The sequence below is a fragment of the Bufo gargarizans genome, chromosome 2 (genome assembly GCF_014858855.1).
Source record: "Bufo gargarizans isolate SCDJY-AF-19 chromosome 2, ASM1485885v1, whole genome shotgun sequence".
Taxonomy (NCBI): Eukaryota; Metazoa; Chordata; class Amphibia; order Anura; family Bufonidae; genus Bufo; species Bufo gargarizans.
The window spans coordinates 88,891,593-88,906,041 of record NC_058081.1 but is presented as its reverse complement, the minus strand read 5'-3'; positions in this window follow the sequence as shown (position 1 = coordinate 88,906,041).

Below are 14,449 nucleotides of genomic sequence, written 5' to 3'. Positions count from 1 at the left end.
TGTTCCTCCTTTATATCTACATCTAGAAAATGTATGAATACATTGACAACTGGGTGTTACCATTGAGGTTGTCAAAGATGTGTGTCCCTAGACAGCCTGACACTGACAGTACTGATTGTGCACCCAGCATAAAGTTATTCATAAGACTTTCTTCACATATTTTTGCATGTTTTTCTTCCCAAAGAAAAAAAAAAGCCATAGTCTACTGCCACACGTTCAGGCTTTTTGATGCAGTTTTTGAAGCCAAAATCAGGAGTGGATCATAACAGGACAGAAAGTACAAATGGCAGATACAACGTATCTACTTTTGTCAATCCACTCTAGTTTTTGGCTTCAAAAACTGTATTAAAAAACCCAAATGTGTGGCAGTACCCATACACAGAGCATGCTGCATTTTAACAATGCCAAAAATGGTTAAAGGGGTTGTCCGTCCACTTTTTGACTATTGTTAACCAATGTGTTTGTAAGATGATGATTTGGCATTTACTAATATAGTCTTTATAGATATTGTACCACTCCAATATAGAATCAAACACACAGTACATCCTTAGTAAATATAATCAAGACCTTATTAGTACATACAGTGAGGAACAGAAGTATTTGAAAACCCTGCGATTTCTCCCACTTAGAAATCATGGAGGGGTCTGAAATTCACATTATAGGTGGATTCCCACGCTGAGAGACAGAATTTAAAAAAAATTAAAAAATCACATTTTATGATTTTTTAATAATTTATTTGTCTTGCACTGCTGAACATAAGTATTTGAACACCTGAGAAACAGCAAGAATTCTGGCTCTCAAAGACCTGTTACTGTGCATGTCACAGGGCACCGGTGGCGTGCTTCTCCTCTCCTGCACCGCCGGGGCCCTGGGATGACAAGGCGGCAGACACGCTCGCCGTGTCTTTCTGTAGCACTGAGCAGGGAGCCGCTCAGCTTCTTGGTTACCGGAGTAAAGGGGGGTGGAGCATGCCCGGCCGCACGCTTCCTCTCTGTTCGGCCGGCGTCCCCCATTCCAATAGTTACCCTCAAGGAGGCTGAGTGCCGAGCTGGGCACTCGGCGCCCGGCTACAGACAGGAGGGAGGTCATGTGGCGCTGGCCACGTCACATGACCTCTGCTCTTCACTATATAAACAGGCAACCTGCTAGCTACAGGTTGCCTGTGTTTAATTGTCCATGGCTATTTGTTACTGTGAACCCTGTGCTATTTGGATTTTGACCCGTGCCTGTTTTTGACCCGTTACTGCTTGCTCCTTTGTTCCTGACGTGACCTCTTGGCCGGTTTTGACTTGGTCCGTTCACTATCCGTTGTTTGTCTTGTCTGTCCTCCCAGCACATATTCTAAGCTAGGGACTGCCGTCCAGTTGTCCCCTGTCATCAGGAGGCAGTAGTAGGCAGGGCCAGGGGTGAGAGTGGAGTGCCGTGGTGACTATCCTTCCCCCTGTGTGTGTGAGTAAGTGACCATGACAGTGCCTTTAAAAAGTCCACCTCTACTACACTTAATAATCTAACTTAGTAGCACCTGTCTGAGCTCTTTAAAGACTACTACCATGGGCAAGACCAAAGAGCTGTCAATAGACACCAGAAACAATATTGTAGACCTCCACAAGGCTGGAAAGGGCTACGGGGCAATTGCCAAGCAGTTTGGTGAAAATAGATCAACTGTTGGAGTCTCCCTCTGACTGGGGCTCCATGCAAGATCTCATCTCGTGGAGTATCACTGATAATAAGAAAGGTGAGGAATCAGCCCAGAACTACAAGGGACGAGCTGGTCAATGACATGAAGAGAGGTGGGACCACAGTTTCAAAGGTCACGGAAGGTGCCCCTGATCAAGTCATCACATGTCCAGGCCCGTCTGAAGTTTGCCAATGACCATCTGGATGATCCAGATGCGGCATTGGAGAAAGTCATGTGGTCAGATGAGACTAAAGTAGAACTTTTTGGTCTAAACTTCACTCGTCGTGTTTGAAGGAAAAAGATGGATGAGTTGCATCCCAAGAACACCATCCCTACTGTGAAGCATGGGGGTGGTAACATCATGCTTTGGGGGTGCTATTCTGCAAAGGGGACAGGACGACTGCACTGTATTAAGGAGAGGATGAATGGGGCCATTTATTGTGAGATTTTGAGCAACACCCTCCTTCCCTCAATCAGAGCATTAAAGATGGGTCGTGGCTGGGTCTTCCAACATGACAACGACCCGAAGCACACAGCCAGGATAACCAAGGAGTGGCTCCATAAGAGGCATATCAAGGTTCTGCAGTGGCCTAGCCAGTCTCCAGACCTAAATCCAATAGAACATCTTTGGAGGGAACTGAAACTCTGTGTTGCTCAGCGACAGCCTTGAAACCTGACTGACTAGAGGAGATCTGTGTGGAGGAGTGGGCCAAAATCCCTGTTGCAGTGTGTGCAAACCTGGTCAAGAACTACAGGAAACGTTTGACCTCTGTAATTGCAAACAAAGGCTTTTTAACACTGATTTTCTTAGGTGTTCAAATACTTATGTTCAGCAGTGCAAGACAAATACATTCTTTAAAAATTATACAATGTGATTTCCTGAATTTTGTTTTTTAAATTATGTCTCTTAGAGTGGGACTGCATCTACAATGTGAATTTCAGACCCCTCCATGATTTCTAAGTGGGAGAACTTGCAAAATCGCAGGGTGTTCAAATACTTATGTTCCTCACTGTAATATACAATACAAAAGATCAAATATTAAAATCAATAGCGGCGGCATACAAAAACAAACCAGAAGCACACTGGGGCTGTATTAGCACCATATGATACCATAAGTGGACTCAATATCCCCAGTTATATAAATCAATACGCCAAATGGTGTATGTCTGACCATCCCAACTAATATAAAGTGCAAGTGCTAACCAATAAGGTTTGGAGCTACGGCCTCAACATAAAAAGATACCTGAACTGTTAGAAAACTAATAAGGAAATAGAGAATACCATGGATCTACAAAAGGTAGTAAATCAATCATATACCGACCAGTGTAACTTCAGCCCCGACGCGCATTTCGCTCTTGCTTCCTCGGGGGATAATATGGTACTGTGCTAGATGCCTATTTATACCCTATCAGTAATTAAAACTAATGACCAGGTGAAACATATAGGGCCCCACTTAATTGCTGTACATACTCAAAGGTCCATCATGTGCAAGGTGGCGTGCGTTCCATACTGGAGCGCATGACGTCATATCTTGTCCCAAGTGCATAGCGTAAAAAACTAATAAATAAATAATAATAAATAATTGCCCCTTAGATAACTTAGCTAATTGATGGATCGTAACACATATGGACAAATAACATTATAAATGTAACCATAGAAGAGCCCACATTCTAAGCGCTCCACAGTGGGATGCAGATCATAAACCGGAAGTCCGGTGTGAACACCACCGTGGAACGCACATGCATGAGTCCAAATGTGCCGAAAAAAGATGGTGACTGCGTCCCGTGGTGGAACGCACACTGCACAAACTATACAGACGTGCGCTCCATCGCGGAAAGCCAGCCCCCCACCAGGAACCACTACAATTCCTGATACTCTTTATAATGTGACCCAAAATAGTGCCCACTTATGGTATCATATGGTGCTAATACAGCCCCAGTGTGCTTCTGGTTTGTTTTTGTATGCCGTCGCTATTTCTTTTAATATTTGATCTTTTTATTGTATATTATGTACTAATAAAGTCTTGATTATATTTTCTAAGGATGTACTGTGTGTGATTCTATATTGGAGTGATAGATTTCTAAAGTACACACAATTGTGTTATCAAATTGGGAGCTCTACTTTTTCTTATGTTGGGGTTTGTAGATATTGTGTACCATTTACTATATTTCATAAGGTGTGCCCCCTTGTTGGCCAAGACTTTTGTGCTGTCTACACGGAGGTCCGGTCCATAAAATGGCTGCCAATGGAGGGTCATGTGACCATATACATTATTCAGCCTTCTCCATTCAAATACAGTATATCTGCTATCTGCAGTTGCACTGTTGCGTTTAGTGCAGTGTGTTAGAATTAAGGAGGCTGGTCACATGATCCTCCATCAGCGGCCATCTTATGAAATGGCAGAAGACAAACTTATTTTGAGCTGACTTGAAGCAAACCACTTCTCACTAGGGTCTATTTCAAATTATTGATTACTCCTTATGGATCATATGTCACCAATGTCAACAAATATCACAATGCATATAAAAGGTTTCACTGTACATTAAGGGTAGGCCCTCAGATTCATTTCTTACCATGTTTTCATGAATATTCTAATCACAAATTTTTATTGCAAATATCGGCACTTCGATAATTTGCGAAGATCTAGAATATAGTGCTATATCTTCGTAATCGCAAATAGTCTAGATTTTTTTCATCAGTATCCTCACTGCTTCTTGCTTGTCGGACAATGAGAAGGCTGCAATATCTTTGTATGAGCTTAGCAACATCCCTAGCAACCAATAGGAAAGTTGCCGACCCCTTACTATATAAGAACCTCCCCAGCAGCCATGTTTGCTGTTTTTTGCAGTTCTGAGAGAGAGAGCAGTGACATTGATGTGTTCTGTGCTCTGTGCTTTGCTGAGTCATATGGATCCTTATTCAATTACATTAGATAGTCAGTTAGCTCATATATATAATACAGATAGTTAGTGGGAAATAGTCAGTGTAGGTTATATCCTGATATAGTGTAGCTAGGGTGTTAGGTAGTGTGATAGGAATTACTGTGCTGTGATAGGGATTCGTGTTTTTGTCATTCATGCAAAATGTTATAAAAAACTGTAATGTAAAATTACTTACAGTTATCAGGAGTTCTTTCTCACAGTCACAAAAGTTGCTGCCAACCATTTTCTCCAGTCTCAGGAAACTTCTAGCAGCTTGAAATATGTAGCAAAAGTGATCCATGCCTGTATTACTCACTCAATACGCGCATTAAGAAAATAATGACTGGGGATCACGAATTCTAGAATTTGCTAATTTATGGCGAATATTAGGTAAAAAATTTGTGAAATATAGCGAAAATGAAGATTGCCTATGCTGCTCATCACTAGTCATGTTACTTCCTACTTATAGTGGCCCATCCATTGTATATTGGTGAACCTTTTAAGGTCCCATTCAGAGACCTGTAGGCAGTAGGTATGGGCCTCTTTTTTGGGTACAGTATTGTTGTGACGCCAGCACCTTGAGGTGCAAATGTAGGATGGAAATAATGAGCCCAGGTTAGCAGCAAACAATTCTTTACTGAAGCTTCAGATGCAGATAATTCAGGAGAGTCTTACTTGTTATGGACCGGATGATGCTACACAGAAATGCAGTCTCCTCAGATGGTACATGTCTCACAGATGCACAGATAACCATAGGCCAAATTAGTGTCTCTTTAGATGTTTTAAGCAATCTTCCTTATACTGCACTTTAGTAACTGACTTGTACACACAAGCATCCAGGGTGTATACTTTACTTCTGGTGACCACAAGGCGTTCTCCCTAATGGCAGGCAAACTCCTCTGCTCAATTCTTTGAAAAGGTTGCTATACTTACAGTACACTTCCACAGGATCCACCTTGAGATGTGGAGATTCTCACAGTGATACAAACTGTAATTTGGTATGCTCAGGCACAGGAAGCAACTAATGAACATGGGTGCTATAGAGTCCATAAGTGCTTTCAGACATATTACCTCTACCAGTCTTGTACTACACCTCTCTGTTACATCTGGCCTGCTTTTGGTAGTTGTTCCTTTCTCCATAAGGCCTCCCCCTGGCTTGTACCTGGGTCCAGGGGTGGCTAAGGTGTCAGATCATCTTTGTGCTTGTTCTAACACTACGCTGTCTCCCTCTGACTGACTTGGTGTTGGCAGTGGAATAATCAGGCGTTCTATTAAATGCTTATACAAGTAGAGCCCCCCAACAGAGTGGAGAGGGTGTCAGCAGTAAGTTTGTGTTTACGTTACTGATTAACTGCACCGCTGAACATCAAATATATTTTTATTTTGCCACTATTACATGCCAAAAAGGGATTTAGAACATACAGGTCCTTCTCAAAAAATTAGCATATTGTGATAAAGTTCATTATTTTCTGTAATGTACTGATAAACATTAGACTTTCATATATTTTAGATTCATTACACACCAACTAAAGTAGTTCAAGCCTTTTATTGTTTTAATATTGATGATTTTGGCATACAGCTCATGAAAACCCCAAATTCCTATCTCAAAAAATTAGCATATCATGAAAAGGTTCTCTAAACTAGCTATTAACCTAATCATCTGAATCAACTAATTAACTCTAAACACCTGCAAAAGATTCCTGAGGCTTTTAAAAACTCCCAGCCTGGTTCATTACTCAAAACCGCAATCATGGGTAAGACTGCCGACCTGACTGCTGTCCAGAAGGCCATCATTGACACCCTCAAGCAAGAGGGTAAGACACAGAAAGAAATTTCTGAACGAATAGGCTGTTCCCAGAGTGCTGTATCAAGGCACCTCAGTGGGAAGTCTGTGGGAAGGAAAAAGTGTGGCAGAAAACGCTGCAGGACGAGAAGAGGTGACCGGACCCTGAGGAAGATTGTGGAGAAGGACCGATTCCAGACCTTGGGGGACCTGCGGAAGCAGTGGACTGAGTCTGGAGTAGAAACATCCAGAGCCACCGTGTACAGGCGTGTGCAGGAAATGGGCTACAGGTGCCGCATTCCCCAGGTCAAGCCACTTTTGAACCAGAAACAGCGGCAGAAGCGCCTGACCTGGGCTACAGAGAAGCAGCACTGGACTGTTGCATGTCATTCGGAAATCAAGGTGCCAGAGTCTGGAGGAAGACTGGGGAGAGGGAAATGCCAAAATGCCTGAAGTCCAGTGTCAAGTACCCACAGTCAGTGATGGTCTGGGGTGCCATGTCAGCTGCTGGTGTTGGTCCACTGTGTTTTATCAAGGGCAGGGTCAATGCAGCTAGCTATCAGGAGATTTTGGAGCACTTCATGCTTCCATCTGCTGAAAAGCTTTATGGAGATGAAGATTTCATTTTTCAGCACGACCTGGCACCTGCTCACAGTGCCAAAACCACTGGTAAATGGTTTACTGACCATGGTATTACTGTGCTCAATTGGCCTGCCAACTCTCCTGACCTGAACCCCATAGAGAATCTGTGGGATATTGGGAAGAGAAAGTTGAGAGACGCAAGACCCAACACTCTGGATGAGCTTAAGGCCGCTATCGAAGCATCCTGGGCCTCCATAACGCCTCAGCAGTGCCACAGGCTGATTGCCTCCATGCCACGCCGCATTGAAGCAGTCATTTCTGCAAAAGGATTCCCGACCAAGTATTGAGTGCATAACTGAACATAATTATTTGAAGGTTGACTATTTTTGTATTAAAAACACTTTTCTTTTATTGGTCGGATGAAATATGCTAATTTTTTGAGATAGGAATTTGGGGTTTTCATGAGCTGTATGGCAAAATCATCAATATTAAAACAATAAAAGGCTTGAACTAATTCAGTTGTGTGTAATGAATCTAAAATATATGAAAGTCTAATGTTTATCAGTACATTACAGAAAATAATGAACTTTATCACAATATGCTAATTTTTTGGAAAGGACCTGTATAACTGCACCGCTGAATGGCAAATATATTTTACTTTTGCCCCAAATACATGACAAAAAGGGCTTCAGAACATATAACTGCACTGTTGAACTGCAAATATATTTTACTTTTGCCACTAATACACTGACAAAAAGGGCTTTAGAACATATAACTGCTCCACTGAACGGCAAATATATTTTACTTTTCCAACTAATACAAAAACGGCAGTCATTTTCTCACTTCACCACACAACGGCTAATAAGCCCTTTTTATCCACTAATACAAGCCAACAAATACTTAGAACTAGTGTTGAGCGCGAATATTCGAAAAGCGAATTTTTTTTCGCGAATATCGCAACTTCGCGATTTCGCGAATATTTCGAATATAGTGCTATATATTCGTAAAAACGAATATTCGTTTTTTTTTTGTTTTTTTTTTCCACAAAATTACAGTACACATATAATTGATTGTTTCCCAAAGGTCCAACAGCTCAGATCTTACTCACATTGCCTAAAAAGTGATTGAGGCGCGAATCTTCGTAAGGCGATTTTATTAGCGCACATGCGAATATCGGCACGTCCCAGAACAGAGGCAAAGGGCTTTGCATTCATACATTAGTGAATTGAGTTGCGAATCTTCGTAAGGCGATTTTATTAGCGCACAGGCGAATATCTACACTTGTCCCAGAACAGAGGCACAGGGCTTTGCATTACATTAGTAATTGAATTGAGCTGCGAATCTTCGTGAGGCGATTTTATTAATGCAAATGCGAAAATCTACACTTGTCCCCAGAACAGAGAGGCAAAGGCCTGTGCATTCATATAGTATAGCACCATATTCGCGAATACGTAGAACTTCGTAAAATTCGATTTACGAATATTCGTATTTTTTATTTTACTTTCCACCTTACAGATGACATTGATCTGTACTCTGTCAACTACTGTCATCACCCCCCACTGTTTCTCGATTGATTCCCAAAAGTCCAAAAGCTCAGATCTTACTCACATTGCCTAGAAAGTGATTGAGGCGCGAATATTCGTAAGGCGATTTTATTAGCGCACATGCGAATATCTACACTTGTCCCAGAACAGAGGCAAAGGGCTTTGCATTCTTACATTAGTGATTGAATTGAGTTGCGAATCTTCGTAAGGCGATTTCATTAGCGCACATGCGAATTTTGCATCTCATAATATGTATTATGCGATGCGAAAATTCGAATTATCGCATATGCGAAATAATAACGAATTCGAATATTCGCGAATATTTTACGAATATTCTTTCGAATATTCGCGAAATTTCGCTAATTCGAATATGGTACATGCCGCTCAACACTACTTAGAACATATAACTGCACCGCACAAGGGCAAATAAGACATTGAAATATTTCCTTGTAATAAACCCTGCTAATGCCTGTATCAAACAGCACTTGCACCCCAATAACAAGAACAGTTTGCTAGAATTACAGAGCTGTATAATGGCAATTCGGGTCTCCAGTCAGTGCAGCGAGGTGTAATAGGATTGTTCCCATTACCCAGGCTGTAACCTCCGCTACTGAACCCCGTTCAACATAAATGCTGTGGAATGATTCCTCCCTATGCTTTCCCTACACCTTGAATAATCTTTCCCTGAACTTGTAAATCGTTTTTTTTAGCACAATTAATTTTTTTCTAGCCTTGTCCCTAGCGCCCTAACGTCTCTCTCTGCACTAAGCACACTGGAATATGGCAGAATCCAAGATGGCTGAGGCTATTTATAGGGCTGTGACATCACAGTGCTGGCTGGCTGCTGATTGGCTGCATGAATGGCATTATGGGTGATCCCGCCTTCTCAAAGTTCCTTGCTCCATGTCCTCACACGTGCAGCAGCCATTTTAGGAAAAAATTTGATTCGTTACCACAAAGCGTGAGGAAATTCATATTCAGTGCAAATCAAGTAAAAATTGAAATTCGGATCGAATTCCACTTCGTCAACTTCGATTTGCTCATCTCTTATAATAAACATTACTCCAACACTTGACTTAGGCCTCATGCACGCGACCTTTTCGGATTCGTGATTGGATACGTCCCACCTCTAGACTACACTATTCTGACTCACTCCTCTCCTTATTTAGAGGGTGACATCAGCCCCATCTAGTGGTGACTGTGAGATATGGCCTATAATTATCATGTGCTTATAGGAAAACACAGTGAATACATACGTGACATGATGACAATATACTTTTAAAATCTTTTAAAATAAAAATAGCAGTATACTCACCTAGAACCTCCCTGGTGCTTACATGATGATGTTTCCATGGCTCATATTGTTTTTTGTCTTCCGGCCTCCAGCGATAACATGTTAAGTAGTGGTCACGTGGGTGGACACACCATTGCTGAAGCCCGGGAAGCAGACAGGGGACCATCACATGAGAGCACCAGGCAGGGTTGTAGGTGCATATACTGCTTTCTTTTTACTGCAAAAGATAAATTGTAGCAAGCTCCACATGATTTTCCTCTGCAGAATGCAGATTTGTGTACATGTACCCTAACTATCCTGTAAGTCAATGCCTGACCCATTATTAGAGATGTTTTCCCATGATTAATATAAAAGAATCAATATTCTGCATCATATAGTACATGATAATCTCCTTCTAACAAGGCTAGAACCAGCCCTGTACCTCACATGGATCCCACCCAATTGCTCTAATTGCAATTTATTTCAAGCTTGTACGGATGTGTTCTTTCTGCTGCAGCTCTCTCTCTGTAAGGCTGGGTTCACACCTGAGCGTATTCGATAAGCGCTGTGTACAGGCTTTTTTATCGGGCGTATTTTGGGGCGTTTTTGTATTTTGGAAACGCGCGTCGTACGTGCGTTCTTGCTATTGAACACAGAGGAGTACAATGAAAAACAGAGGTGTGACACGCGACAATACGCCCCAAAAAACCTCCTGTACTTCTTGGGGCGTAGGGCGATTTACAGCGCGTTCGTATGCGCTGTAAAACGCTCAGGTGTGAACCCAACCTAAGGCATCTTTCCCACGACCGTATGCCCTCTGAGATATACGGTCCATGAGCGGGGCATATGTCCCGGAGCGGCATTGATTGTGCACACGGGAGTGCACAGCATCATAGATTACAATAATGCTGTGGACATTGGGCCGCCCGCGGGGCTATTGTCCCACACTCATATGATCATATTGTAATCTATGATGCTGTGTGCTCCTGTGCGCACGATCAATGTGTAGTGTCCCACTAGGTAAAGGTGGGCACTACACAAGGGTTAATATGTCTATTACATTAATGTGATGTTTAATGTGTATTTCCCTGTAATATCTGGGTGTCAGGCCTGTCAGGGTGTAGTTTAGCCTCCCAGACGTTAGAGGGAGCTAGAGAGCCCTAGATATATATATATATATATCTGTAGGCCCAGACAGCGAAGAGTCAGTGTGCATGCCAGGGGACTAGAAGTGCGACCTAGTCAGCCTGAAGCTCCTGAGGCTAAGCTTAGCTCAGTAGAGACACCCCAGTAGTAGGAACGGACCTCCTGGGAGAAACCTGCAGCTACCTTCCAACCCAGCAGAGAAGTAAGCTGAGAGGCAGAGGTACTGTGATATATAGAGCAAGTGTCAATACCGGAGGAAGATTTTATATACCAAGGATTCAAGCCAGCAATTAGGCATCCGGGCCTTGGGATCCAGCCAGCTAGAATAGCTGTGGGGATAGAGCAGCATTGTACTGCAAAGCATTAACTGTTTACCCTCCAAGTATCTTGCAAGATGTATGCCTGCCGTGCTGTAAAGTGAACCTGCTGTGCGTTTGTGCTGTAAAGGACTGCATCATCATCTACTGTAACTGCCTGTACAAAGTTGGACTGTTTTCCAAAGTAAAGCAACGTTTGGTTTACCATCTGTGTACTCTATTAATCCTCCTGCAAATCGGTGTGCCACCGTTACAGGCACTGGCGTCACGATCCTTAAAGGGACCTTACCTCAGGCACTCAAAATACCTGCAACATCCAGGGCACCTCACACACCATCAGGCCTGGTCCCTATCTACAGAGTGTGCCCCAGAGGAACTAGTGTCTACCTCTCCTTCACTGTCGCATGCCTGCCCAGGGTTCTCCTCAGAAAAGTGAGTAACCCTCGATTGCCCATACCGTAACCTCACTATCGCTATACCCTGCAGGTCTGCCGTGCTGCATAAATTGGCGTCATGAACAGGATACGATCATTCCTGCGCCATGGCGGATACAAAAACTGTGTGCCGTTATTTGCCATTAAAGTGACTAATCCCTAATTGTTTTATTGAAAATTGCTGGGCCAAAGAGAACTGTAATAATTTGCGGTGTGAAGATTATATGGTATGGACTGTTTGCCGTTTGCGTAAGCCACCGCTTGCTGTCAGTGAATAGACAGCGATTTTGCTCAAAGATGGCCGCTTAACCTGACTGGATTACAAGTGCGCCTCATGGAACCGTTTGGCGCGAAAAAGGACAAGGTGAAGTTACCGCCCAGCCAACAAGGAGGAAAAACGCCACCCTGTCTGGAAAAAGGTACCGCCTACCTGAATCCTGGAGCTGCGAGAGACCGCTCCTATCTGCTGACGCTGTGCGTAGGACTCCCAGCAGACGTAGCCACGCATCTCGCGAGACTTGGAGCGAGCACCACCGGAGTAAGTACTAACTTTACCCTTTACTGGCCCCCTTCCGATTACTATACCGGAACGTTCCCGACCCCTGCCAGGGTACCGGAGAGGGTCCCCTACTAGCGACAAAAGACTTGACCTGAAAAAAACTGACATTGTCGCTCCGGTCCGCTCTGCAGACATTTAACCACTTCAAACCCCCTAGCTGAAACACCCTTAATGACCAGGCCACTTTTTACACTTCTGCACTACACTACTTTCACCATTTATTGCTCGGTCATGCAACTTACCACCCAAATGAATTTTACCTCCTTTTCTTCTCACTAATAGAGCTTTCATTTGGTGGTATTTCATTGCTGCTGAAATTTTTACTTTTTTTGTTATTAATCAAAATTTTAAGTTTTTTTGCAAAAAACAAAAATTTTTCCCTTTCAGTTGTAAAATTTTGCAAAAAAAACGACATCCATATATAAATTTTTCGCTAAATTTATTGTTCTACGTGTCTTTGATAAATAAAAAATGTTTGGGCAAAAAATAAATGGTTTGGGTAAAAGTTATAGCGTTTACAAACTATGGTACAAAAATGTGAATTTCCGCTTTTCGAAGCACCTCTGACTTTCTGAGCACCTGTAATGTTTCCTGAGGTTCTACAATGCCCAGACAGTAGAAAACCCCCACAAATGACACCATTTCAGAAAGTAGACACCCTAAGATATTCGCTGATAGGAATAGTGAGTTCATAGAACTTTTTATTTTTTGTCACAAGTTAGCGGAAAATGATGATTTTTTTTTAGTTAGTGGAATATGAGACTTCGTAAGGAAAAAAAAAAAAAAAAAGAAAATCATCATTTTCCGCTAACTTGTGACAAAAAAAAAAAAAATTCGAGGAACTCGCCATGCCCCTCACGGAATACCTTGGGGTGTCTTCTTTCCAAAATGGGGTCACTTGTGGGGTAGTTATACTGCCCTGGCATTTTAGGGCCCCATATGTGTGAGAAGTAGTTTGCAATCAAAATCTGTAAAAAATTACCAGTGAAATCCGAAAGGTGCTCTTCGGAAAGTGTCACACATGTGGTATCGCCGTAATCAGGAGAAGTTGGGGAATGTGTTTTGGGGTGTCATTTTACATATACCCATGCTGGGTGAGATAAATATCTCGGCAAAAGTCAACTTTTCCCTTTTTTTTATACAAAGTTGGCATTTGACCAAGATATTTATCTCACCCAGCATGGGTATATGTAAAATGACACCCCTAAACACATTCCCCAACTTCTCCTGAGTACGGCGATACCACATGTGTGACACTTTTTTGTAGCCTAGGGGCGCAAAGGGGCCCAAATTCCTTTTAGGAGGGCATTTTTAGACATTTGGATCCCAGACTTCTTCTCACGCTTTAGGGCCCCTAAAAAGCCAGGGCAGTATAAATACCCCACATGTGACCCCATTTTGGAAAGAAGACACCCCAAGGTATTCAATGAGGGGCATGCCGAGTTCATAGAAAAAAAAAAAATTGGCACAAGTTAGCGGAATTTATTTATTTTTTCTCCCAAATTCTCCCTTTCCGCTAACTTGAGACCAAAATGTCAATCTTTCATGGACTCAATATGCCCCTCGGCGAATACCTTGGGGTGTCTTCTTTCCAAAATGGTGTTATTTGTGGGGTGTTTGTACTACCCTGGCAACTGAGGGTCTCCGCAATCATTACATGTATGGCCAGCATTAGGAGTTTCTGCTATTCTCCTTATATTGAGCATACAGGTAATGAGATTTTTTTTTTCCGTTCAGCCTCTGGGCTGAAAGAAAAAATGAACGGCACAGATTTCTTCATTCGCATCGATCAATGTGGATGAAAAAAATCTCATGCCAAAAAAAAAAAAGGAGGGGAAAGGCATCTGCCAGGACATAGGAGCTCCGCCCAACATCCATACCCACTTAGCTCGTATTTCCTGGCAAACCCGATTTCTCTATTCACATCAATCGATGTGGATGAATAAATCATTGCCGGGATTATTATTTTTTTTTATATACAAAGTGTTTGCCAAAGCATATAAACACCGCCACCTCCTCAGCTCATATGCCTCGGCAAACGTATCTTTTACTGCAGAGGAGAAATTTCGTCTTGCAGCGCTGCATACACTGCATAATCTGACAGCAGCGCAATGCTTCTGTCAGAATGCACATCAGTGCTGCAGCTAGTCGATCGGTTGGTCCACCTGGAAGGTAAAGAAAAAAAAAAAAAAAGAAAAAACCAGGCCGCAA